The 27,521-nt window shown below is 42.0% G+C and overlaps 1 non-coding gene across 1 annotated transcript; it reads right to left on the minus strand.

Moving 5' to 3' along the window:
- Positions 1-3,863: 3,863 nt before the first annotated feature.
- Positions 3,864-4,022, minus strand: LOC128341408 (U1 spliceosomal RNA). The gene has a single exon (XR_008314411.1). It is a non-coding gene; the product is annotated as a U1 spliceosomal RNA (small nuclear RNA).
- Between the last annotated feature and the right edge of the window lie 23,499 nt (positions 4,023-27,521).

Consider the following 27,521-nt stretch of genomic DNA (forward strand, 5'->3'; position numbering starts at 1 on the left):
TAAATAAAAGCTGTCAGAGATAGGGAGGCTCTTATTTCAGCAGGGAGCACATTCCAAAGTCTCGGGGCAGCAATGGAACTGGTGGCAATTGCAGATGGACCTCCCCAAATGATCTCCATAGACGGCGGGGTTCAAAACAGAGAAGGTGTTCTCTTAAATGCCTTTTAAACATTGGATTGGTACTGATGAAGTGGACTGTGGTCCCTATAAAATAATTCGTGCTATGATAAACATGTTAGTCTTTAAGGAGCGGAAGATGGAGCAAATATCTTGGCTGAGAAAGCTGCTCCACCCCCACTGCACAAAGACTATGTGGAACATAGGAACATAGAAAGCTGCCGTATACTGAGTCAAACCATTGGTCTATCTAGCTCAGTATTGTCCACACAGACTGGCAGCGGCTTCTCCAAGGTTGCAGGCAGGAATCTCTCTCAGCCCTATCTTGGAGATGCCAGGGAGGGAACTTGGAACCTAGATGCTCTTCCCAGAGTGGCTCCGTCTCCTAAGGGGAGGGGATATCTGACAGTGCTCACACATCAAGTCTCCCATTCAAATGCAACCAAGGCAGACCCTGCTTAGCTAATGGGACAAGTCGTGCTTGCTACCACAAGATCAGCTCACCTGTGCACACAGGTGATTTCAGGGAGCAGCTGGAGGCCCTTCTGGAGGCCAGGCCAGTTGCCCAATGCTATTGACCCCTGACTCTGGCCTTGACTAGAGTTCTTCAGGGTCCACACCCTTCTCCAGGTCCCTTGATGAAAAGGGGAGACAGGTGCATCTCAATTTATGCATGCACATGGGCACAAAATGCCATTGCACTACTTCCATTCTATCTGTAATGAATATTGTTCAATCCTGTGCCAGACAGGTTCTTCCACAGAGATGAATAAATTGGTCAGAGATCATAACTGTGATGCATAGCAGTATTTTATTAAATTTAATGCTGCTAAACTATCTTTCCCCAGATCCTGTTGTATTATGCTTCATTTAATTCTTACAAACCACGCCCCACCCTCCGCAAATCGATTGATAAAAATGATCTTATATACTATAAAAACTGGACTGCAAACACTAAAAATAGGGGGGAAATGTTGGCAGTAATTAATTCTTCCTATTCAAGATAAGGATAATTTGGGGTTTACATTCTAAATCAAGCTTCTAGAGGTATTTCCCTACATAGATAATTATCACTGAAGTGTTAATAAAAATGTATAGCATGGTAAATTACTATATACTAGCTGACCCGGTGCAGAGCATCTGTGCCCCTAGTTCTCCCTATCTCCCTTCCCAACTTCATTTCATGCTTCTCCCCCCCCCCCACCTGCCGCCACCCCTCAGCCCCATTTTGTGTTCCCTCAGCTGGCTGGCTGGCCGGGCCACTGCTTCTTCTTTTTGCCAGCTAGCCGGCCAGACTGCCACTTCTCCTCTCTCGCCAGCTGGCCTGGCCACCAGTTCTCCTACCTTGGTGGTCGGCCGGCCTGGTCACCGCTTCTCCCTGGCTGCTCAGCCGTTCTCCTGGCCGGAAGTTTCTTTCTGCTTGTCCCCATCGCTAATTGGCAGCTTACTCGTGAACTCTCGCAAGAGCTGCCACCCATGGGAATAGCACCGGGTATGTTTAGGAGAATTGTATAGAGAGATTTTATTTTCCTCTGCTTCCTAAGTATATGGCAAACTTCCCTTCATTTCCCCATAATTGTCTATCCAGATAGTAAACACTGCTATAGTCTAAGTCAAGGGTGCACAACTTTGGCCCTCCAGCTCTTTCTGGATTACAACTCCCATTATCCCTGATTACTGGCCAATGTGGCTGTAGGTGATGTAGTCAAACAACAGCTGAAGAGCCAAAGTTGTGCATCCCTGGTCTAACTAAATCCACTGGTTGACATTCAGACTAATGAAGTACCAGTGCTATGGGAGAAGCACTGTTGTAGCACCAATGCTTATGAAGAGTTCCAGACTAATGCTGTAAGAGTGACTTACTGTGTGTGTGTGTGTGTGTGTGTGTGTGTGTTGGGCGGGGGGGGGGAATTTAAATAACCTTCTTCTTCCCCTGCACAGACACTGTGCCATATGAAAATATGTCCCTGGTGGCTGGGCAACCCTCAGGGACATATTCCAGGGTGGCATGGAGTGCTTCTGGGGAAGAGGCAGCCATTGAAATTTGCCCTTTTCATGCTGCATGAGTGGTTGAGCTGAGTTAGTTGAACTCTTCAGAAGCAATGGTGCTTCTCCTGTAGCACCAGTACTTTGTTAGTCTGGATGTCGGCTAGTGGTTGACATCGTGATTAATGAAGCATACACGTTTTAAAGAGGGACTGTGGGGATGTTACATACAATTTCCCCAGTACCTCTATGTGCATGATGTTGTGCAAGTGGGTGAAACATCCCTGCTTTCCCTGTGCTTTGGAAGCAATCTGAAAGAGAGGAAACACGTCACTTACGTGTGCGCTTCATTAGTCAGTAGGTCAGCCACTGAGAATAAATATTATGCTAAATATTATTTTAGCATAAAAGAATATTTAATTTTTTTTTAAAGAAGGAAACTTAGGATCATTTTACAAAGCTTCCTGCTTCAGCAGTTGATGCAAGACAGACAATTGCAAAATAAATAAATATAACAAACAGGAGTCAATGAAGTTGAAGAGACTTTAGCAATATGTAGTTGGGTGAGGGGAGATGTGCACATGTGCATCCTTATTTTCATCTTGAGATGTTGGCGGGTATGAATGCTTGCATGGACTTTTGTCGACCTTTGACCTGTGAAGGATGGGAGCTGTGACTTGGTCCCCCAGAGGACATCATGCCACAGTTTTTTGCTTGCAGATGCACAAAGGCTCTCAGGCAATGCAGAGCTAGTGGGAAGTATATGTGTGTCAGCCTCAGTCAGCCTTGTTTGCTTCAATGCAAAAATAACCACATCTTTTATCATCCCAACAAGGGCAGACTTTGTTTAATGTCTTGGGCTTTGGGCTGAGGGAACTGGTGAATACTGGGGGTTCTGCCGAGTTCTTTGTCCATCTCTTGGTTTCTTCTGACAATATTTCTGCAGCATTTGTCCCCTTTGGCAATAACAGCAGGCTACAGAAAATGGCTTTTCCTGTGTTTGTAGACATCCTTAAACCAGATCTGACAGCAACATATTTGTATGTCAAAATATTGAACAAACACCACTTGAATCTCTGTTTCTAAACATTACTGTTTTTGTTTTGTTTTTTCAGCCACAGTCATAGCTGCCTCCGCTATATTTTGTTTCAGGTCCCCGGTCTTCTGTTAGGGCACTCAAATGATAAAAGGGTGTGAATCAATTCACTATTTTTAGTTTTAACTGATTAATAATTCAATTAGCTGATTGAAATCAACACTGCAGTATCTCAGCAGAAGGAATATTTAAAGTTTCTTTTTTATGACAATCACAGCATCTCTTGACAAAATTACACACACAGATAATGTACTGTTTCGGGAAATCATCTGAAACACATGGCCAGAATCAGGAAGTGAAACTAGATGGATCCAAACAATGCAATCAGCACACTGCACACCTTTTCACAGTGGGTATCACCACTTAAAATCCGTGATTGATATATGGCTATTGGCTAATCAAGGTATAGACTAACTGACCTGATTAAGAATCAATTGTCTTCAACTATTAACAACAACAAATATTTATATACCGCTTTTCAACAAAAGATTCCAAAGTGGTTTACATAGAGAAATAATAAATAAGATGGCTACCTGTCCCCAAAGGGCTCACAATCTAAAAAGAAACACAAGATAGACACCAGCAACAGTCACTGGAGGTACTGTGTTTAGGGTGGATAGGGCCAGTTACTCTCCCCTGCTAAATAAAGAGATTCACCATGTTAAAAAGGTGCCGCTTTGCCCAGCACTACCACAAATTATGCAGTCAAGTTTCCTGCATTTGGAGAAACCGCAGGGGTCAGCACACCCGCAGTGCAATGGATGAGCCTCACCCTGGGAAAACCTCCTTCATGATCAAGGTGTCTCCCCTACCAGGTAATTATTAAAGTAAGTATTAAAACCTAGTGTTGGTAATAATACTGCTCAGTGTATTTTAGTCTCCTACAACAAATATCACTATACACTGTATTAATAGACCAAGGGTCAACACACACATTCCACTTTTAAACTGTATACCAGTATGTGAAAAAGAGTAAACACGCTTGATGCTAGAAGTGCAATTAGAGTTTCTGTCTTTGATGTGTGTGTGTTTTTTACATTAAAATAGCAGCCACAGGGGGTGGTCAGGATCGGGACCATGGTGTGGAGGTTGGAGATATTTGCTATTTTCCCCTTGTGCTACAGCCCTGATAAAAGTCACCCCATCTTCCTTATGCAGTTACCTCCTGAAGGTAACTGCAGCCGGGGGTATGGGGAGCAATTTTCATTGCTATTTTAATGTAAAAATCAAAGGGTGGTTTTTTTGGTTTTGTTTTGTTTTGTTGCATCCTGTGTAGTTTGACCCTAAGACAAACACGTATTTGGGGATGTGTGTTGTGCAGTCACAAAACCAGGTCTGGCTGCAGTTACAAAATCAGGACTGGATGTTAGTCAGGGTTGTCGCAAGGGCCTTTCCACCGAACCATGCCTATTAAGCTTCGTTCGGTGGAAAGTGTGGAAAGGCCCTTGCAACAACATCGAAAGTCATACAGCATAAGGATAACACGATTGCTTCCCACTGTCCTGGTTAGGTACTGCAGTGTACAACACAGACTGTGAAAAATGCCTCTGGAATACAGTCATTCTCAAACGGGAAAGAAGCTGTGCAGACTGCACACTCCACGTTGTTTCACGGTGGTTGCCTGTTAGGCCATGGCTTGCCAGGAAGCTATGCTGGCTGAAGTATTCTGGTGTATACTGTGGAACACTGAACATTTAATTCTCCAAATTAGAGCCTTATGGACAACATGTAATGCTACGTGGTTTTCTCTCAGTCTTTTTGGCAGCAAATGAAGACTGTCCTTTTCATTCAGGCCTTTGATCAGTGGGTCACTGTCCTCTAACTTCCTTTTAGTTGTTTAGTTGTCCTTTTAGTGTTTGCTGGTTTTTAGTTGTATTTTTATGAAATTTTAATGATTTTTTTAAAATAAGAACTAATTAAAACAATTGTTCATTGCCTGAGGTCCCTGTATAAAGAGAGAGAACCTAGAATTCAGTCTGAAATATTTTTTTGTTGGGTTTCAGAGCCAAATTTCTGCAAGGGCTAGATAGCTTCTTGTGGTATTTGTAGCCAGAGTTTTATAAATATTCACTACATGGGATAAAAAGGGTGAGGGTCACTCACTTTTACTTGGGAACTTAAAGAAACAACCCATATCCACCATATTCACCGCCTAGAGTCTTTGGAGGAGGCAGTATATAAGAAGAATTTAGTAAATAAATAAATATCCCTTTGAAGGCACTCAGTCTCAGTGGCAATATTTCTTTGTTATTTTTAATGAGCTTTGGAAGACTTCTCTTCGACGTCTTCAAACAGAAGCCTTCCTTCCCTCACACTTCCTCCTCCAATGATGCCAACCTGCAATTAAGGTCAGCCAGGAACACTCAATGCATCAGGTTTAATTTCTGGGCATCACAGTACAACACAGGCAAAGAAACACTACCTTATATTGGAAGCGAGCTGCCTTACACATGCCTACATACTTCTAACTCCTATTCAGTGCATACCACACAATTCATAGTCTACAGCCAAGGAGATAAGCATATTTGCTCCAGTTTATAGGGCAGAGAACACATGCAAAATTTAAATCAAGCATTATTAAACAAACAATATTCACTCACAGAAGGAAAGAAATCAATTGGTAAGACCAGATGGATATCTAGGAGTCACCTACTACTAGGGATATGCAAATTGATTTGAATAGATTCGTCTTGAATCTGTGTGATTTGAGTGATTCGAATTGAATCACCCTTTAAAAGGGCAATTCGATTTGAATTCAGTGTTAAAAATTGAATTTTTAAAATTAGATTCAAATTTGATTCGAGAGCCATGTGGCACCATTTTAAAACCATTCAGGCCCCTGATTGGTTAAAAAAGGCACCAAAACTGGGTCAAATTGATTCTAATTCAATTTGAATTCAAATAGAATTTTTGGACCAGATTCGAAACAAATTTTCAGAATTCGATTTGAATTTGAAACAAATCAGACATTTTGTTTTCGAGTACAATACAGTCCATGAGAAAAAGTGAGCAAATGTCACACCACCTAAAACTTTCAGCTAAAACATCTCTAGTGCATCATTAAGAATTTAGAGTCTATTCTGGAAGAAGATTCTTCCCACGGACAGGCTTTGGGTGGTAGGGCTAGCCATGCTTACAACAAACAATCTGAAGCAGCTACTCTCCAGCAACAATGGACTGCCTAGAGATACAATGCCATCTTCTGCCAGGAACAAAGCCCTGAAGCAAACTCTTGTGCCAGTTTTGTTCCCATATCTATTTGGGAGACATCCGCAGGGAACCAAACAACATCAGTCAGTTACTTTATCAAGGGCACATTCACCTGAACATCTTCTATGTGTAGGCACACTGAAACCCAAAAGCTCACTTTACTCTTTGTACTGACTCTTGTATATTCGGTTGGACAGGTGGGATCACTAGAGGATGCCATTTTCCAGGAATCTCATCTAATTCTGTACTTTCAGTAGCATATTTTACAAAACTATTATCAAAAAAGCACATGGAAGTGCATAAATAACCAGAAGAGCAAGGGGGAGAAAGATCAGTGGGCCTAAACATTTGTGCACATAAGCCAGTGAAGTGATGCTGCAATTTGTCACATCACCAGCTTTTATAGCTTTCCTTTCAGTTGATTCACAGAACATTGATTGGATAACTGAAATTCATGTAATAGAAGACGTGCTGTATAGACAACTTTGATGCAGTAGTGGCCCATGCGGCTGGAAGACAAAAGGGTAAAGGAGCCACAGGTGTGGCTTATTCCCGCTCTCTTCTCCCTGCCCCAAGAGCTTCATTCTGCCTTGCCTCCCCTGCTGCCGTATTAACCCCAGGCATGCGAGCTGCTCATTTGCCCAGTTCCTCAACCCAATTGAATAAGCAGCCTGCATTAACAGCCTGGATTAATATGTCAGCAGGGGAGGTGAGGCAGAGTGAGGCAGCCAGTACGAGGAATGGGATGAGCCACACCTGAGGCTCCTTTACTGCCCCTTGCTCTGCCTGTACAGGCTGCTCCTGACCTGCATACAGGTACAACATAATGTCTGACTAGGGCTCTTATGTTCCTAGATTCTTACAGACCAAACTCTTTGTGAAGTACAAAGATAACAAAATACTTTCCATCATCTTAGTATCTTGACTGAAATGTATTTGCAAAAATTTCAAAATGGAATAGACTGATTTTCTTGGTGTGGTGGGGGGATTGATGATAGAAGATATATTAATATCACGAATATGATGATTAATATCACTAATATGATGATATTAGAAGATATATTAATATCTGATGATATTAATCTGATGATTATAATATCTGATGATATTAATATCACTTGCAACTCAAACATAACTAAAATATCAATGTCTGTGTTCGTTTTAGATGCCCATAAAGCATTTGAACAAATTCAATAGCAAGATCTAAAAAGATCTATCCTAGAATTTGGTTGCAGTTCAATTAGATAGATATTTCTTTGAAAGCAAGACCCTTTGCATTTGTCGAGGCTTGCTCCCAAGTATATAGGACAACAGCCTTAAGGGCAGAATTGTGATGTTTGAATTGTGATGTTCACTGGGATACAGTGAGCTAGAATTATTCAAATCATTTTCATTTATGAAGAGACAACTGAAATGGCCAAGGATGTTCCCTTTTGCCATTAACCTTTGTGCTCTCTAGAATGTTACTGTCTATCACAATTAGAAAGGAAAAGGCAATTAAAGGGGTGACTATTATGCAAAAAATAATATATTGTTCCATGTACCAATATAATCTATATTTGATAATGTGACTGTTAGTATCTGCATTCCAGCTGTATTTCTTCAGAAAGTCTTACAGATTATCCATAGGTACAGCTATTATCACCCACATTATAACATAAATGAAGAAAAGCTTGCGTGATTGGCACTAAATGAACCATCGCATCATACAACACCAGTTAAGTAATATTGCAAGATTCCTTTTTGAGATCTATTCTCAGGAGTAGAAAATCTGCAGATTTAGGTAGTCTTATCAGTGAGCAATTTGATGTGTTAATAAATGAAATGACATAAGGCTTGCAAATATGGGAGGGGGGATCTCAAACTATATCTGTAATTAAAATGAATGTTGTTCCTATATTTCTGTCCTCAGTTAATACTAGAACAATATCTATCCAACACACAAACTATGAAGTCAAAAATAATTTATTCCAATTGTGTGTGTGTTTGTGGGAAATCTAATGTTTTATGTTCTCTGATACAAAAATAAAGAAAAGAAAAGGGGGGAAAAGAAAAGCACCAGCTACTGATTTTCACACATATACCCTGCATGTTATACAGTTTTTTACAATTGGCAAAAGGGGGTGCGGGGTACTGAGTGCAGGGTATATAACTTTTCAAATACAGAACTTGCCGTTGTTGCCACAGTAGTAATCCCCTGGAGTTTTCCTAGACAGCAGGGCATTACCCCCCTCCCCAAATAACGCAAACAGTGAATTTTTTTTTTAATCACTTTTTGCATCATTTTTTTACCCCAGATATAAATCAGGCTACACTCTAACACGTGATTTAAAAACCTGAATTGTGTGTGAAGTGCTCACTGATAGCTCTTAGGGACTTTGGGGTAAATTTGGTGGATATGTGAATGCACACCTCCATTCTGGAGGAGATGTGAACTAAAAGCCGGGTGTGAAAAGCTTCCCGGAACCACCACCTACATTAAATATATTACATTCAAGATGCAGAAAATGTCAGTAGCAAAAACAAAGTGGTGGGGAAGGTGCATGGAGAACCTCCCATCTCCCCTAGGATTTTCCAAACTGTATACCTAGGAACATAGGAAGCTGCCATATACTGTGTCAGACCATAGGTCCATCTCCCTCAGTATTGTCTACAGAGACGGACAGCAGATTCTCCAAGGTTGCAGGCAGGAATCTCCCTCAGCCCTATCTTGGAGATGCCAGGGAAGGTACTTGGAACCTATATGCTCTTCCCAGAGTGGCTCCATCCCCTAAGGGGAATATCTTACAGTGCTCACACTTCTAGTCTTCCTTTCATATGCAACCAAGGCAGACCCTGCTTAGCTAAGGGGACAAGTCAAGCTTGCTACCCAGGGCTGGATTAAACTAGTGCGGGGCCTTTAGCATATGTTATAAAGGGGCCCTAAACTTTAAAAAATGCACATAAATATTAAAACATAAATTATTACCATAGTAAGGTAATCCGATTTTTTCATTTGCTATATTTTGGAGTTTGGGAGACTAAGCCACAAACTCACACTTACAACAACAGTGAACCCACCGTTTTTCAATCAAAATTCTCAAAGTGGTTTACATAGAAAAATAAAGAGTGGATAGATGATTCTCTGTCTCCAAAGGGCTCACACTCTAAAAAGAAAAATGTGGTAGGCACCAGCAACAGCCACTGGATAGATGCTGCGCTGGGCCTTCTCTTAAAAGGCACATTTAGCAGAAAAGGGATATTTTATCTAAAATGGACCAAATAAAACAGGTAAAGTTTTAACTTTAATTCCCAGTTGGAAGCCGAGCGTGCGGGGCCCTCGAAAACACGTGGCCCGTAGCAAATTTGCTACTACGTTAATCCGCCATAGTTGCTACCACAAGACCAACTCTCTAAGACATTCCCTAGCCTTAAGAGTGGCAGAAAGTTCAATTGGGGGGGGGCAGATAAGGTGGCTCCTTGCATATACCCCACAGTGATATACCCTACATGTTTTACAAAAGTGTGGGGTCCAGAAAGTCCCCCCCCCAAAAAAAAGTTATGATTTTCTGCAGGGAATACTTGGGTACAGGTTATACTTGGGTGTGGGGTATATGTATGAAAGGACAATATACGTTTATGCTAAAAATTGCAACTCAGATGACATTAATAGAAGACTCTTGAGAAACTCTGCTCTGTCCAAAATGCATCTGTGGGAGACTTGACTGGGTCCAGATTTACAGACCATTTCATACTGGTCCTTCACAAGCTATACTGACTACCAATATGTTTCTGGACACAATTCAATGTGCTGTTGATGACATTTAAAGCTTAAATTGTTTGGGGCCAAGGGACCTGAAGGTTCATCTTCTCCCACGTGAATTGGCCTGGCTTATAAAAACTAGCAGAGAGAGTTTTCTGGGTGAGCCATCTCCAGCTGAGGTCTATTAGGCAGCCATGCAGGATCAGGCCTTCTCTGTGATGGAACCCTCCATGTAGAACGCCCTCCCTGCAGGGAGATCCAGCTAGCCCCCTCTCTAGCAATGTCACAATGAGCCGGGTCTCACGATCAGTGAGACCTGGTTTCAGGAGCTCAGTGGGGAGAGCAGGCTAAGCCTGCTCTCCCTGCACACGAGCAGGGCGGGAGCCATGGGCAGCCGGATCGGCCACCCACACGATTGCCGGCTGTGTGACAGAGCCAGCGGGGGCTGGGGGGGGAGCGGAGGCCAAATGGCCCCCGGAAGCTCCAGCATGCTGGCAAGACCCCCGGAGCCGGGAGGCGGCTTTTTGCCTCCCCTCTGGGGGTCTTCTCATGAGTAGCCGCGGCGTGGAGCCACACCGCAGCTACTCACGATTTTAAAAAATGGGTTTGCAGAGCGCTCACTCCTCAAACCCGGTTTTAGGGGCGGGCTACTTGAGAGGGTTACCCGCTCTAGAACCACTGGGCTCGCAGCCAAGCCCAGTGGTTCTCACGATTGCAGAAAACCAGGCTAGCGGAGGCTAGCCCGATTTTCTGCAATCGCGTGAATAGCCTCAATATCTTTTAAAGTTGCAGTTCTTCCAACTGGCATTCCCTAAAACTCACTATTTGAAAATGGATTTAAAACTGTCCTTAATTATCTTATCTAGCATTTTGTGTAGTTTTATTTTATTTCATTTTAAATTGAATTTTAATTTCTGTTTGTAAGCTGTTTTGAGACTACTGTGGAAAGTAGGGTGAAATTTTTAAAATATAGTAACAAACAAACCAACAAACATCTTTCATAAAGTTGAAGCAGATGACAGAATAGCTACTCCACTGCAAGTTCTACTATGAATGTTGACTAAGGATTGATTAGTGTCAGTTAAATATATTTGGGCAGCACTATGAACACACGACAAGCAAAATCATTTTAAAGTTCTATAACCTGCTCATTTACATTTGTGCACTATAACACACACTTTAATTGGCTTAAACAGCATTAGGAGATTTTAGTGCCTGGAGTTCTTGATTCTGTGATTTTTTGCAATCAGTTGTTAATATTCTCATAACAAACATTCCATACAAACAAATTCATATTCTCCTTTCTTCCTCACCCCCACAGTTAAGGTATTAATTGTACAAAGGTGGTAAAGATCATAAACTTATTGCACAACACATATATCAGAGATATATTAAATACCAGAATGCAAAATTTTGTTATTAAAATGTGTGCTATTATATTTACAATGTGAATATAATTGTAAATTAATTGGAGATCAGGTGGAAGTAAAATACATGAGAAACTGAAAGTTGAATATTGGAAGGAAAAGATAGATTTATAAGAATAATAATTCATCTTCTGTTTGTTCCAAATTTGAAATAGATAGATAGATAGATATAGATATAGATATAGATATAGATATAGATATAGATATAGACCAGGGATGACTAACTTCTATATTCTTGGAAACCATTCTGTTCTTCAGACAATGGTCCATGAGACTGAAGTTTATGGGGTCATACAACCTAGCAGCCTCATGATCAGTCAAGGCCAAACAACACCAAATGACAGGTAATGCATAATATCCCATTGTTTTATTAAAAGCAGACAAGGGCGAAAAATCAGATTGGGGCTGCAACATCAGGGGAAAGGAGTTTAAATGCCCCCCTCCCACTGCTATTAGTCCCATTGGGGAACAGGGTTATATACATGCATGCCACTATCAATGCTCCATTCAAAATCTAAGCCCCCTGCCGCTGCTTCAAAGTGGGTGGGGGGGATCATGCAACCTGATCACGGATCTCATCTGTTGTGGTCCCCCAAAACTCTGAAATTAACAAATTGGATTAGATTTCATAATAGGCAGTAAAGAATGAACTAGCTCCAAAGGAGATGGCCTTCCTTTTTTCAGTTGTGGAATTATTATCAAAGGCAAAATGTTAATGTAGATATTCTTATATGGATTTTCTTCAGTGAAATATTTGGATCAATTAATGGTATATTTAAAGAAATTAATACCTTCATAGTAAAAGGAAATTAATTAAAAATTGCGTTGACCATGTCAAGTTGTGGAATATCTTTAGGAAAATGGGGGCCCCAGAACATCTCATTGTTCTCATGATAAATCTATACACAGGACAGGAAGCCACAGTCCAGATGGAACATGGTGAAACAGACTGGTTCTAGATCGGCAAAGGAGTAAGACAAGGCTGTATACTTTCTCCTTCTTTATTCCTTCTTTATTCAACTTATATGCTGAACATATACTGAGAGAAGCTGGATTGGAAGAAGATGAGTGTGGTTTTAAAGTTGGAGGAAGAAATATCAATAACCTGCACTATGCTGATGACACTACTCTGATGGCTGAGAATGCGGATGACCTGCAAGCTCTAGTAATGAAAGTCAAGGAGCACAGTGAAAAAATGGGACTACAACTAAATGTAAAGAAGACTAAACTAATGACAACGGGTACAGCAACCAGCCTCAGAACTGATAATGAAGACACTGAAGAGGTGGATAGCTTCTGCCTTTTACGATCGACCATCAACAGTAAAGGATCCAGCAGTCGGGAAATACGCTGCAGACTAGCACTTGGTAGGGCTGCAATGAAGGCCTTGGAAAGGATATTTAGATGCTGTGACGTGTCTGTACCTACAAATATTAGAATCGTTCAGACAATGATTTTCCCTGTGGCACTCTAGGGATGCGAAAGCTGGACTTTGAAGAAGCAAGATAGAAAAAGTATTGATGCTTTTGAACTTTGGTGCTGGAGAAGACTTTTGAGGATACCATGGACAGCCAGGAAAACAAACAAATGGATCATAGAACAAATCAATCCAGAATTTTCACTTGAGGCACAAATGACCAGGCTCCAACCATCATACTTTGGACACATTATGCGAAAACCCAGCTCCCTTAAGAAGTCCATAACGCTGGGGAAAGTTGAAGGAAAGAGGAGAAGATGACGACCAGCAGCAAGGTGGATGGACTTGATTATTACAGCAATGAATGTATCACTGAGAGACCTTAAAGACCAAGTTGAAGACAGATCATCCTGGAGAGAATCTATCTATGTGGTCACTAAGAGTCAACACCAACTTGACGGCACTTAATCAAGCAATCAATCAATTGTTCAAAAGATATAAATACTAGTGAATAGAGAAAGTTCAGCAAGAAACTATCAACTATGATGAGTCAGACCATCTAACCCTCTAACCCAGAATCCAGTTTCTGACCAATTGTTAATGCCTGGCCAGTGTGGTCATAGGAAGCTGCCTTATACTGAGTCAGACCACCAGTCTAGCTTAGTACTGTCTGATTGAACAAGAGGGGAAAGAGGCTACTGAACTGAAAAAGAATTCAGCATCTTCACTCACTGATTCCCTAGCGCCATACATTTTTCTCCTTACCAGGCAGCTACTTATTCTAGTAATGGTGTCATCCAAACTGTCTTGGTTACAAAAATAACCTGCGAGCACAAAAAAACAGCTTAATGCTTTCCATTTCAGCTTAATACTTGTTCTTATATGCCCTAGGTTGAAATAGAGGCTTCTTCTTTCCTCTCATTTGAAAAAAAAAAAACCAGCCTAGGGTGAGCAGGATAGCTCTGGAGGGAACAAAACCATAAGATATTCTGTATAACGGAATATTGCTAAGCTGAAGAGGTGGTGGATTAGTCTCAGCAGAGTCCAGTCAATAGTAACAGATCTAGCGGTCTGTTCGGAAACCATCAAATCAGGTAGACTACCACATTAGTCTTTAGATTCAGGGAGTCCTGCCTGAGAAAATTTGGGTCTGTCTGATTAAAAATGACACCCAGAACCTTCAGCTGCTGCCAAGATTAGTGGAAGGGCTGGACACCCGAAGCAGATTCAGAGCCTATGATCTGGAATCTAAACACTTACGGGCTTGAAGTAATGAATGCTACCCTAGTCCTGCAAATTAAAATGGAAGAGCCCCAAAGCATCTGGCAATACGAGAGCTTCTCTTTTGTTGTTTCTTCCTGTGAAACTGTAACCATGCATAATGACTGCCTGCTGCTTGGTTTGTAGGCAGGCAGCTGCCTCGATGTCTCTGGCAGCAAGCATTGCTCACAACTGCTGGTGCCCAAGAGAAATCAGGTCACCGTGTCTGTGACTGTCCGCTGCACATGCGGATGTTGTGTACGGGCCACTTAGCTCAAGCAATAGGACTCTGTACTTGCTTTCCCACAGCCTAATAGATCTCATTGTTACCATTGGTTTATTTTAGGCAAAACACTCCTATCTCTTTTTCTCCTGCAAGGTTGTACCCTTGGGGGCCTATGTCATTTTAGTCTCACTCTCTTTCATTCTAACCTGCATATCTCCCTGCGATTGGCTTTCTTTAACATATAAGCAGCTCCTTGATCAAAGGGCTCCTGTATGAACAGGCTTGGCATGGTAGGGATCTCCTTGCCCTTCAGCGCTTCGATATTTATCAGCATCCATGTCACACAGTCTGAATTAATTATCCCAGTTCTCATTTCAGAGGATTTATTCCAGCAGATAAAAGCCAGGCTGCTTCCACTGTGATAGGAACATCATCACATCCTCTAGGTGAACATGTAAAGATGTACCTGCCTCGTGCTCTGAAAGAGATGCTACCGCAGAATGAGATCCCTGATGCCACATAGCCTTACAAACAGCACAACTGTCAGGCAGGTTGTTCCTATCAAGATAAATTCACACAGCATTTGGAACCGATTACAGCTAGCTTGCAAATCCCCTTTGACTGATGTGCTACAGATCGGCCAGAGGGCAAGATTTCCTGGCACACCAGGAGGAAGAATTGCTACTATCTTTTCTGCCCTGGCTGGGTTGGCCCAGCCAAGGTTTACTGCCAACCTGCAGGCACTGGCGTGAGAATAGTGAGGCTTCCTTAATCCATCAAAGGATGAATTATTTCAAGGATATGATCTCTGGTCAAGCCCTTGGCTGATCTAAACTGGCAGAGCTCTAGCTGAGTGCGTAGTTAGTTGTACAAAACATACGAGAAAATAAAAACTAGGAGCCTTGAAAGAAATAGAACCACAGGGATGGAAGTTCTTTGTAGCTCTAAAACGTCAAACATCTCTGCAAGTGATTTTTCCTAGAAACCCTCTAAGGCACCAGATGGAGTGGGTAGAATGTATTGCACCAGTTCAGTCTACAGACAGGGGATGCCACTTCTGAATGTTCCGCCATTTTAAAAAACCAAACTCCTGAAGGTAGAAAACTAGCACAGCAGAGGAAAGTGTTAAAGTCTAGCCTTTCCCTCCTTTTATTGGTTTTCTATTTGGAGAGAAATTGTTCTGTTTATCATACAGCCAAGAGAACTGAACAATGTGACTCCCCATTTGCATTCTGAAGTGATATCGTCCATTCTACTACCTCAGGACTCTACCACCTCATTCTGCTACACAGAGAGATCCAGCCTCGAGCCTGATTTATATGGGAAGGACATGGGCCATGCAGAAAGCTCTTAGATATTGTAAGCACTCCATGCATACCTGCTCATATCAACATGTACTTAGCATGCATTCTAGTCCATTCACATATATCATTAGCATGCCAACAATATGACCTCCTAGGCTGTTGAACACTGTCATTCTGACATTCACACACCAATGGGCCAGTATGTGCATTTAAATGTAGCCAGGCACACACAGAAAATTAATGAGTAAGTGCTTTCTTTGTGGCCCATATCCTAGATAATTTAGGCCTCAGCACAGTTAAACTGACAAATTTACATTGCTGGATGGTCTTTATAAAGGAAGAAAAGACTAATCTTCCCCTTACCCCCAAATCACTAACAAAAGTGATCTTCGAGACAGGAGAGCGTTCTTTATTTGTGGGCCATCTTAGGGCCAAACTACATGTGATATAAAAGCATCAAGCGTGTTTCTACAGGCTTGAATTTACTCATAGAGCCCCAACTTGGCACCACGAATTGGATTGGGACAGCAGTTTGGAGATAAGAGGAATTTAATTGTTGCTGAAAATGGTCCCCTTCTGAAGTACCTGTTGAACCCTGAAGGTGCCATTTGCTCCAGTGGCACTAAATGGCTGCTTGGGGTAGAGTTTTTTGGTGGGAAAGCAGCATGACAGTAAAGGATTAAATACTCCCCCCTCCATGCTGCAATTCTGATCCAAATCGAGAGCACGCTCCGGCTAAAGTTTACTTCTAACTAAATGTAAGCCTGTAATTACACACACTGACAAATCTAACATTGCACATAGTTTGGCCCTGATTTAGTTCTGCAATGGCCTGAAGGGCAGTGCTTGAATTGTGGGGGGAAGATATGGGGACTCTTAAAGTCCCATCCCCTGACTACCCCTGTTTCTGGCCAAATTATACCTCTCTTGTAGCCTTCTAAAAGCAGGAGCAGTAGGGGTGGCAAAAAAGAGCCCCCTCTGGCTTCCCTCCTATTTGCGGGCCAAAATTTCCCTTCCAGCAGGACACAATAGATTAGACTCAAAGAGTAATGAAGAACCTTGATATCTGTTATCCTGAGGTGATGAAATAGTTGGCCAGATCCTTGGCATGTGTGTATCTATACAAATTTAAAAATAACTGGCATCATTAACCATGTTTGTGACTGAATCTGGCGCACCATTTTGCAGGAAAGCAATTACAGGACAATTCAGGACAAGAAAAACAGTAAGGGTCCTTTATTGTCAGATGTTCTTTTCAATAATAGAATCAGGAGCAAAAATAAAGTTTCCAAATGCAGTGAATAATAAAAACAACCAACTACATTTTAATCAAATTACTGGAGTTTTATACTAGTGGAAGTCATTTAATCTGAAGTGTTGGATCCTACGAACCTTTCATTATGCACTGGGAAAGCAGTTTGTTTTCCTGCAGTAAATATGCTCTCATTGTACATGTTTAAGAAAAGAACTTTTCATTTTGTTGTCCCATCTCCCTCCCCTATGGCCCCAATCCAGAGAAATGCTGCAAAACAAACAAACAAAACAAAACAAAAAAAGTGTGTGCCTGCTGTTACACCAGCAGTTTCAAAGATAGATCTAGTGTGAATTGCAGAAACATCTCTTAGCCTCAATCAGTTCTTAAGTGAGGAAGGTAGCAGGGGAAAGAGGATGCTTGGACAGGGAAAAGACAAACTGAGCCCACCAGAGTCTGTATAAAAATCGTGCTATTGCTGCCTGCCTGGGACTGCAACAATGGAGGATGGAGAGGCCAGAAACATGGTGGACTGCATGTGCAGACCTTCATTAATTAATTAATGCATGGAAGTGCTATACCAGTTAGGGCTGACAGGCCTGACTGAAGCTATCCCTGGATACATTTACCCCTCAATATTTTTTACAACATCAACGTCAAACCATTCAAAACTCTAGGATTGCTTTTAATAGTCACCCTGGAGGTTGCTGGCTTCTGGTGACTGCAGGCCAACCTGGAGACTGGCAGCTCTAACATCAGTCTTAGTGAAAGGAACAACACTTATTTGGAAAAGCTTCATCCTAAATCCAAATAAGTAGATCTCCAAATGTATTCCTTTCATTATACATTCAGTAGTGCTGACAGAATAGGAACCACTTTGAAGTGGCGACAGAAAGAGATAAAAGGATGAGATAAGAAAACTCCTGGCCTCTTGGGAATAGGAACCAATGAACGAAATGTTTGAAAAAGCTTCAGAAACCAAGCAGAAGAATTATACAAGGCCTTCAAGATAATGCATGCCACTCTGGATTAATTAGTCCACCACATGTTAGTTCTCTATTCCCAGTGGATAACACCATTATTCTACGTGTAGATATGAGACTGAAAGAGTGAGGCGAAACCGGATGCTTTATTGCTTTGTTTGCCAGTTTAAAACATTTGTATACTGCCTTCCTGCCATAAGGCCTTCAAGGTGACTAACAATAATCTAAAACCAATTTAAAAATCCAATGCTACATTAAAAATAAAAACCAATATGTCCATTAAAGCAACAGGCAGCAGCAGTAATAAAAGCATCAGTCACCCAAGGATCCAGAGAACAAGAACATTTTAACCTCACACTTAAAGAAAATAAAGATGGCACTGTACAAGTGTCTCTGAGGAAGGTATTCCATTAACAGTGTGCCAGTATAAAGAAGGCCATAAACCTAGTTGACAGTTGCCTAACATCTGAAGGCAGGGACTTGAAATATAAAGATCAGGAAGGTTCATTCATTGTATAAATAGTATTGAAGCGAACTTGAGTAATTAAAATGGACCACATATTTTGTGTGAATGTTATACTGAAGGTCAAAGCATGATAATGGCGAACATCCAGACTAATGTTGCACACCTTGAATAATGTTTCATGCACGCAGTGAGGGAGGGGTGATTCTTGCTGATCCACCCTTCCATCTGCAGCCCACTGTGCCTCCCAAAAATATTTCCCTGAGGTTCCTGCGTCCCTCGGGGACATCTCTTCAGGAGGCATAAAGGGCTGAAGCATGTTGAGGGAATGGCGAAAATTGCCCCTTCCCTGTTTCGTGCGTAAAATGCTATGTGATCTGTAAGACATTAGTTTGGATGTCAGTTAATAAACATAGGCGAATTTTTTTCCTGGAACTCCACAGTGTTTCCCCCAGATTGCCTGTCTGACCATTCCGGCCCACTTTTGCTACAGTGTGCCCCAAGCAGTAGTTTGGCCTGTGGAGAGCCTTCATCTTGAGTTCACTTAAAAAAACAAACTAAAACTAAACCAAAAAACATCTTGAGTTCAGTTTACATGCAGAAGCTGACTAGGTAGCAGGCAGCATGGACTGGAAATCTAGCAGCCATGCGACAAGAATGAGTGCAGGACCGCTTAAGGATTGCTAACAGGTTAGAGAACAAGAAGCAGAGTACAGCAATAGACAGTTCTCACAATGGAAGGAACTAAGCCGTGGGATTTCCCAGGGATATGTATCAGGATCGGTGCTATTTATCATTCATGAATGATCTGGAGTCAGAGGTGGGCAGCAAGGCAGCCAAGTTTGCAAATGACAACAGATTATTCAGGATTTTGGAAACTGAAGAATTCCAAACAATCTTTCCAAATGAGGCAAAGGAGCAACAAAATGGCAAATGAAATTGCAATATGAGTGGGTGGGTGGGTGGGGGGAGTGATGCACACTGGGAGGAAATCCTGACTTTACTTCACATATACACTGATGGGGTCTAAACTATAGTGAATCGCTCAATAAAACAGGCCATTCTGTGTGCTGCAGTAGTGGAGAAGGCAAAGTCTATGCTGGGGATTATTAGGACAGCGCTTGAAAATAAAATGACCAATATCAGAATGCCAGGAGATAAATGGATGGTGTGGCAATAGATTTAGGTCATCTCACTGCAAAAAAGATAGACCATAGGAAAAGGTGCAGAAAAGGCCGGTTGAAATGATCAGCGGCTTGGAGCACTTTCCTTATGAGGAAATGGAAAAGTGCCGGCTTCTAGTTTTGTTTTGTTTTTTAAAAAATATGATGGGTGGCTGGGACATAGGAAATAAATGTATACAATTAAGCATGGTGTGGGGAAAATGGAGCGTGAGGAATTTTGTTCCCTTGCTTAAAATACTAGAACTCAAGGTTTCACCCAGTGAAATTGACTGGCAGAAGATTTGAACAGACAAAAGGAGGTTCTTCTCATAATGCTTAATTCTTCACACAATGCTTAATTAACCACAAGATGTGGTGATAGCCAATGGCTTAGATCAGGGGCTCTCAAACCTGGGTCCCCAGATGTTGTTGGACTACAGCCCCCACCACCTCCAGCTACAATGGCCTTCTGCGATTGTGGCTGGAGATAGTGGGAGCTGTAGTCCAACAACATCTGGGCACCCAGGTTTGAGAGCCCGTGGCTTAGATGGTTTTAGAAGAGTGTCAGATAAATTCATCGAGGAGAGGTCTGTCAGTGACTATCTGCCATGCTAACAACGAAATCAAACCCCCATGTTCAGAGGTAATATGCCCGTGAATACCAGTTACTGGTGGGAAAGAGACTGTTGCCTTTGTGCTCAGTTTATGAGGTCCCCAGAAACATCTGGAAGGCCAAGACAGGGTGCTGAGCTAGATGAACCCCTGGTCTGATCATTCATTTTAAAGAAAATCCTGATCTAGTCCTTCTTTTGAAATCTAGACTATTGAGAGGAGTGACACGAGACTCTCTCTTCACATGTTAAATATCCTAACAAGGGGAGTAGCAGCATCTGGGGGGAACCAGGGACTTGAAAAAGCTTAGACATGGTTTTGTTTGCTGCTGAGATGCCAGTTTGGCTTCTGAGGTCAGACTTACATCTTGGAAATAAATGGGAAAGTCCGTGGCCATGTCAAGTTACAGCAGGAATGCAATTTCCCTCACTTTTTCTAACATAGATTTTGCTTCCCCTGCATTGAGAAAAATACTGTGAGTAGTGGGCATAAGCTCTAAGGCTGGTTTCTGAATGTTGTGAGGGCACTGCTGGCCCAGTGGCCAAGGAAGGCTGTAGAAGACCTAGGATCTGCAGGCCGCTTGAATTGATATGTCATTTTCACATCTCAAAGAAGCTGTAATTCTTTGCCATTTAAAAGTCTCATGTGAAATGAATGAAGAATCTCTTTCCAGTCCCCATTGGTATGGGTGTGCACTCTAAATGATCCGAATCGCCTCACTGTTATTTGCATTCGAAGGCTCTCTTACTTGCAAGAGAACTTCAGGAGAGCAAATAAAGTCTGAACAGTTCTCTTGACTTGAAAGCAGAACATGGGGGGGGAAAAAGGGGACACCTAATCCTCAGGTGCCACAGATTGGTCCTGGCCCCAACAAGGCAGCAGCAGAAGGTGGGAACTCATTTATGAGACAAGGTAAACCAAAAGAAAGGGTCTGTTTGAATGGCAGATGGAAAGCTGGAAAGCTGAACAGAACAGAAAAGCCAGCACAAAGAGAAATTCAGGAAGAAACCAAATAAGAATGAAGAGGTACCTTTTTTGACCGCCATTAGGGAAAGGGCTATTAGGAGCACATCCAGGAGGTCCATCACCATTGTTGCTCATGGGTGCACCCAAAAGAACAATGATCTTCAGAGATGGAGAAAGAAATAGCCCAGCATGCTCTTCATTTCATTCTCCTTACCTTGTGACTAGTTTCCATACAGTAGTTCCTCTCACTCGCTTGTGGTTTCAGTCATCAGGCAACAGTCAGCGAGCTCCTAGCCTTGGTAGCAACTCAAGCCGGTTTTAAATTGCAACAAACGTGGAAAGATACATTGGTGGACCAGGCAGTGCAAATGGAAATCCAGGCACTGGGAAGTAGGATACGACATAACATGAACTGAGAACTAAGATTTCTACTATGTCCCCTGGAGGATCAACACACATGAGCAACAACCAAGAATGCCTCTGTACCCTGTCTTTTGGCTCAAAGTAGGGTTGGTTTTTTTGCACTGTATTGTTTTAATAGTTTGGTTGGTTTTTATAGGTTAATGTTTTAGAATTTTTAAATGTTGTAAATGTGTTTTAATTGTTGTAACCTGCTCTGAGACCATGGGGTATAAGGTGGGATACAAATGCAAATAAATGCACACATCATTCTTTGTCTCAGAATTGGATCTTCTGCAGTAGCTTATTCAGCTCTTCTTTGGCTCCATAAATTGCTCATATTCCTTCTTCCTCGGAAGGCCTGTCCTTTAGTGGAGATTGTTGAGACCAGTCATATTATAATTAGCATCATGGTGCATTTCCATACATTCACGTTTTTGAATCAGATTCCCGATGTTGCCATCAAGAAAATATTTTCTCTGTTCTAATTTCCTGCTATATAACTCAATTGGCTTCTTTGGCTGAAGAGGACAGGCATTTGAAGATGGGTACAAGAGTTGTTTTCTGAACATTACACAATACTTTGGGATGCTTCAGCGATGAGGAAGGAAGGTGAGTTCACCATACATCTTTCTCATCAAACCCTTTGTTACTTGTACTAACATTTTTGTTGGACTTAGGCATGCACACACACACTCCTTTAATCTGGTGCTGTTACTCAGATAAATCAAGGAGAATCACACAGAGACACACAGACAGAGCTATCACCGCACACTTTTAAATTTAACATCTGCCTATTGTCCTCCACACAAGGAAACCAGCTCATATGCACCCAATGAAGCTTTGAAATGCTGCCCTCTAATGGGCAGTGGCAAGCACTACAGAAATGCATCTGTGACTGGGTTGTAGGTTGACATAATATGGAAGATGCAGCCATCCAAAGGACTTCACAAACTTGACCTGAACCTGACCAAAAGTAAAAATAAATTAATGGCAATCTTAATTCAATATATTACATATTCTCACTGCTCATTAGGGAATTCAGAAGTACAATTTCAGTCTCAGATTACTCAAGGTGCCAATTGGGTCCCACCTGGTGGTCTGATAAAGTTTGGGACTCTGGCCTGCTTTCTAAGTCTGAGCAATGTCTTGAGCGGGCAGAGACCTGTTTTTTCAGACTGCTTACCTCTGCTGACCTACCTGTCTGCTTTCTGGCTCAGTTACCTACCTGGTAAGTTGCTTCTAGACCTCTAGGAGGAAAGCTGGTCTTGTGGAAGCAAGCATGCCTTGACCTCTTTGCTAAGCAGAGTCTGCCCTGGTTTTCATTTGAATTGACTATATGTAAGCACTGGAAGATACTCTCCTTAGAGGACGGGGCTGCTCTGGGAAGAGCACTTGCATGCTTGCATGTAGAAAGTTCCAAATTCCTTCCCTGGAATCTCCAAGATAGAGCTGGAGAGATTCCTGCCTGCAATCTTGGAGAAGCTACTACCAGTCTGTGAAGACAATACTGAGCTAGATGGACCAATGGTCTGATTCAGTAGAAGGCAGTTTCCCATGTAGCCTTAATAATGGAGATACATAAAGGAAAAAAAGAGGAAGGAAGAAAAGCTCCTTTAAAGAGGATCTTGGAATTTGGAAAACCCTCTAAGAAGACCAGAACAGGACAGGACTGAAACTACTTAACATTTTTGGAAAGTGCTTATATCAAGAAAATATCAAGATTTGGTGGGCTGAATGCTTGCACTCAGATCTTATGTGCATCCAATTCACCTCAAATGATACTCTAGAGCACATTTAATACTGTGCAATCAGTACTGTTCTGTATATCTGTCTGAACCTGCTTTCATGAACTTCACTGCCTTCAGTTACAGTTTGGTGCATTAAGTCATGTTGGCCCTGCTCACACAGGGGTAGGGTTGCCATCAGATTTCTCCATTCATATTGTTTCTGATCCAGGGGGAATGATTTGTCAAGCTATCATTATCTCTGCTTGAGCCAGTGTGTCAGCATGGGGTTTTATGCCAGCCCTCGTCACAAACAAACACAATTTGGTTATCAAGCTGCTTGACTATAACTCAGCCAGAAGAGAGAAGAGCCACTGCCAAATGATTACTTGGAATGCTGTTTCCATGTCAGATGTTTCCCTCTTCATCTTTATTTGTTATTTTAATTAGCTCAGACTATGACTGCCAAGATAATCCTAGATCAGGGACACGTGAGTAATGCTCATCCTTTGGGCCACATTCAAACCCCACACCATGCTGCCTGATGCCTCTGGTTTTAAAGGGTTGCTCCAAAACACCATGGCCAGGCAGTAGAACATAGGGTGTGCCTCTTATTTCAGAGTTCTGCAGCTATGCCCCAGTTTTTGAAATCTACAATCTTTCTTTGTTGCCCATTAATAGGCTCATGTTAAAAATGCGAAGGAAAAAAAATAAGATCAAATGCCATCCTTGAATTTGTAAATTGGGGGGAGGGGCGATGTTAAAATGTGATGACAGCCTGTCCAAAGTGCTCAGGAATTCTAAGGTAAGCAAACAGAACTACAGGTGAACAGTATGCAAATCATGCCATTTTGAAGCCAACTTGATTACTTGATTATTCCAAAGGGCTGTCTTTCTATTGGCAATAAACCATATTGGCGGAAATTTCAGCAGCAAAAAACGCATATTTGAAATCACAAACCTTTTCTAGTCAGATGTAGGTTTTGCATTCATGGGGCATGAGTTTTTAATGTCACGTGTGAAAATTCCCCTGGGAAGAATACACTCCTCCCAACAGACTTTCAGGAAGTGTCAGCTCAGCAGGGCCCCTAGTTGGGAGGAGTTCTTATGGTCTGGCATATGTTCACATCCTGGTTTGCATGGCCTGGTTAAATTATTTGACAATTTATGTATTTATTTTATTGTTACACTTTTATACCAGTTTTAATTGTAAACCATCCGTTTTAATTGTAAACCGCCCTGAGCCATTTTGGAAGGGCGGTATACAAATCAAATTATTATTATTATTATTATTATTATTATTAATAATAATAATAATACCGCCTTTCATTAAAATAATCTCAAGGCAATTTACAAAACATTTAAAACAATATAAAACCATAAAAACTATATAATAAGCATTAAAATGGTATATAAAAATACAAATCTAATTAAAAGTTTTAAAAAACATTTACAATATAACCACAAGACACAAGGCAGCAGCAAACAAAACACTCATTTAAAAGCCTGGGTGAAAAGCCAAGATTTTACTTGCTTTCTAAAAACTGTGATGGAGACAGTTCAGTTGCAACACTCCAGATGCATACATTGCCAGGTAAACTCCTGCCTTTGAACATGAGATCTATCCATACCAGATCACGAAACAGAAACAGCACCTATTATTTGTATCCCTGCTCTTTGTTTAGTTTGAGTCAATGACCTATGTGGTGTGTAGAGTATAGATGTAGTGTAGTCCCTGCCCTGAGACTGAGTTGTGCGTAATTTGCACTATTAAAAGCAAACACCACAAATTGCACCCAGGCAATCAAAATCCTGCATGAAACTCTGATTTCTGTATAGACAATACAGTGCGAGTAAATTGAGAATTGTTGCTATTTTGCATAACTTATTTTGCAGGGTATGTGAAGCTTCTGCCAAAGCTGAATACTCTACACAGCGCCCCCCCCCCACACACACACCATGCAGAGGCAACCATTCTCATCTGCGCTTTGCCCTGGGGCTTCTTTAAGGGAAACCGAGCCTACTTCAGCCCTTGCATCATTCTGAAAGCTTTTCATAGAGTACTGGGGGGCAGGGGCAGCCCATCCGAATGAACTGAGGGGGTGCTGAACCCCTCTGGTCACTGGCAGCTCCATTGCTGCTCTCTCTCTCTCTCTCTCTCTCTCTCTCTCTCTCTCTCATTCTGGCCCATCCCAGAGTTAACAAGAGCAGCACAATTTGCAGGCTGGCCAATTAATGATTAATCAGGCCACACAGCTCTACCTGATGAATGGCCAGCCTGCAAGCAGCACAGCTCTTGTTAATGGGGCAGAATGAGAGAAAGAGGAGAATTGGAACTGCCGGGAACCGGAACCCCCTCAGTTCATTAGGATGGGCTGCCCCTGCTCCCCAGGACTCCATGCACACCTAGTTCAGCATCCCCCCGCCACCTCATTAGGATGGGCCACTCCTGCTGGGAACTATAGCTCTTCCCAGTGCTGCCCCGACAGAGCTCTTAAGAGAGGGTTCTATCACTCTTTAAAAGCCTCCCAGCACGGAGAAAAAGACAGTACTATGCAGAATTCAGCATACTGGGAAATGGCTCTCACCTTAAAGGGTTTTTTTTTTTTTGCCAAAGTGGTCCCAGCTTGAAAAAATAGAGAAGATCACTGGCCTACACACTTGCAAACAAGTCTGTTGCCCAAACTAAAATCTAAGATTCCTAGGAAGCTGGATTCTGCACCTAGCATATTATGTGCTTGTTCTGCATCCCCATGGAACTGTAACATTCACACCGCTTTGACCTAAAGGCTTACTGTCTACGTTCAACACACCTGCGTGGTCTACCCCATTTCACCAAAGGCCCTGGTTGGGGTGCCTTTGCAGCCGGATGTACAATGGGCATCTTCTAGGAGCAGGGCCTTTTCAGTGGTTGTACTGACCTTGAGGAATGCCCTCCCTGTGGAGGCTAAGCAGGCTCTTACATTGTTCTTCTATGAAGATGCTAGGTGAAGATCTGCTCTTCTAGAGGGCTGTGGAGCCGATTGTCTGCTGCGACTATTGCTACTGTAATTGTATATATGTCGTGTGTATATCTAGCTGGCTGGCTGGCTTTATATGCTGTGAATTGTGGGAGGCGAGTAGTATTATTTACTAGTATTATTTTTGTTCTTTGTAGTATTTTTGTTCTTTGTTTAATTTGATGATGTTTTCATTTTGTTCTATTATTAAGTTGTTTGCTGCTTTTGATCAGTTTGAGAAAAGCAGGATATAAGGATTGTGAAACAAACAGACCAGTATTGGGGGAAGGAGTTGGTGATGGACAAATCCTCCGTCTAGCACCATTCTGTGTGGTTCAAAGGGTTGATTTGTAGGGCTGGCATTGGGAAAGAGCAGCCTGTCACAGGCATCTGGGTGCCCAGAAGGGGCCTGACTGCAAGAAGCAGTTGCTGCCAGACATGTAATCATAGCCATTACTGGCTCCCACTGCACTGCAGGCTGCATGACGCAGAGAAGCTCTGTCTCTTGCATCTGGTCCCTCCAGTCTGTCTGTCACAGTCCTAACCCCACAGCTGTCAGGCAACCCCCACTTTCCACAGCTTCATTTTCACCATGCATGTTTCCTCCTTCCACGCTGCCCCTAAAGAAAATGTCACTCTGTATTATTTGTTAATTACTCACCACCTAGAGCTGATTATTGTGGAGGCACAGTAGTTAATGGCTGACTTGATTTATACATCTTCCAATTTGCCACTTAACTGCCCCTAGCAATGACTGTCTTTACAAATGCCTCATTAAGTTTCATTTAGTCAAGTGTCTTTGCCTTGTTACCAAAAGGAATCCCCCCACCCCACCCCGCAAAGTGGTAGGTATCTTAGCTGGCCAGTACCAATTCTCTCATTACATCTACAGGTTACAAGTGTCTATTGAATTTGTAGCCAATACCAGAGAGCTTTTGTCCTGTCAGCTTTGGCATACACAGCAGTAATACGAATGTTACTTGGAAGCTGGATCTTGCTAGAATGTACAAAATGTTGAAATTCTGAACATGCTTGTATTTGGGAGTGAGACATACTGGAAGACCATCACAGATTATGACATCTCAGTGTGAAAAAGTGCAGTCTGGAGGACTTCATGAAAATGTGTGTTTTGCAGTTCATATTTATTTCACAATGTGTTCTGGGTTATAAGA

Source organism: Hemicordylus capensis, chromosome 1 (genome assembly GCF_027244095.1).
Source record: "Hemicordylus capensis ecotype Gifberg chromosome 1, rHemCap1.1.pri, whole genome shotgun sequence".
Classification (NCBI taxonomy): Eukaryota; Metazoa; Chordata; class Lepidosauria; order Squamata; family Cordylidae; genus Hemicordylus; species Hemicordylus capensis.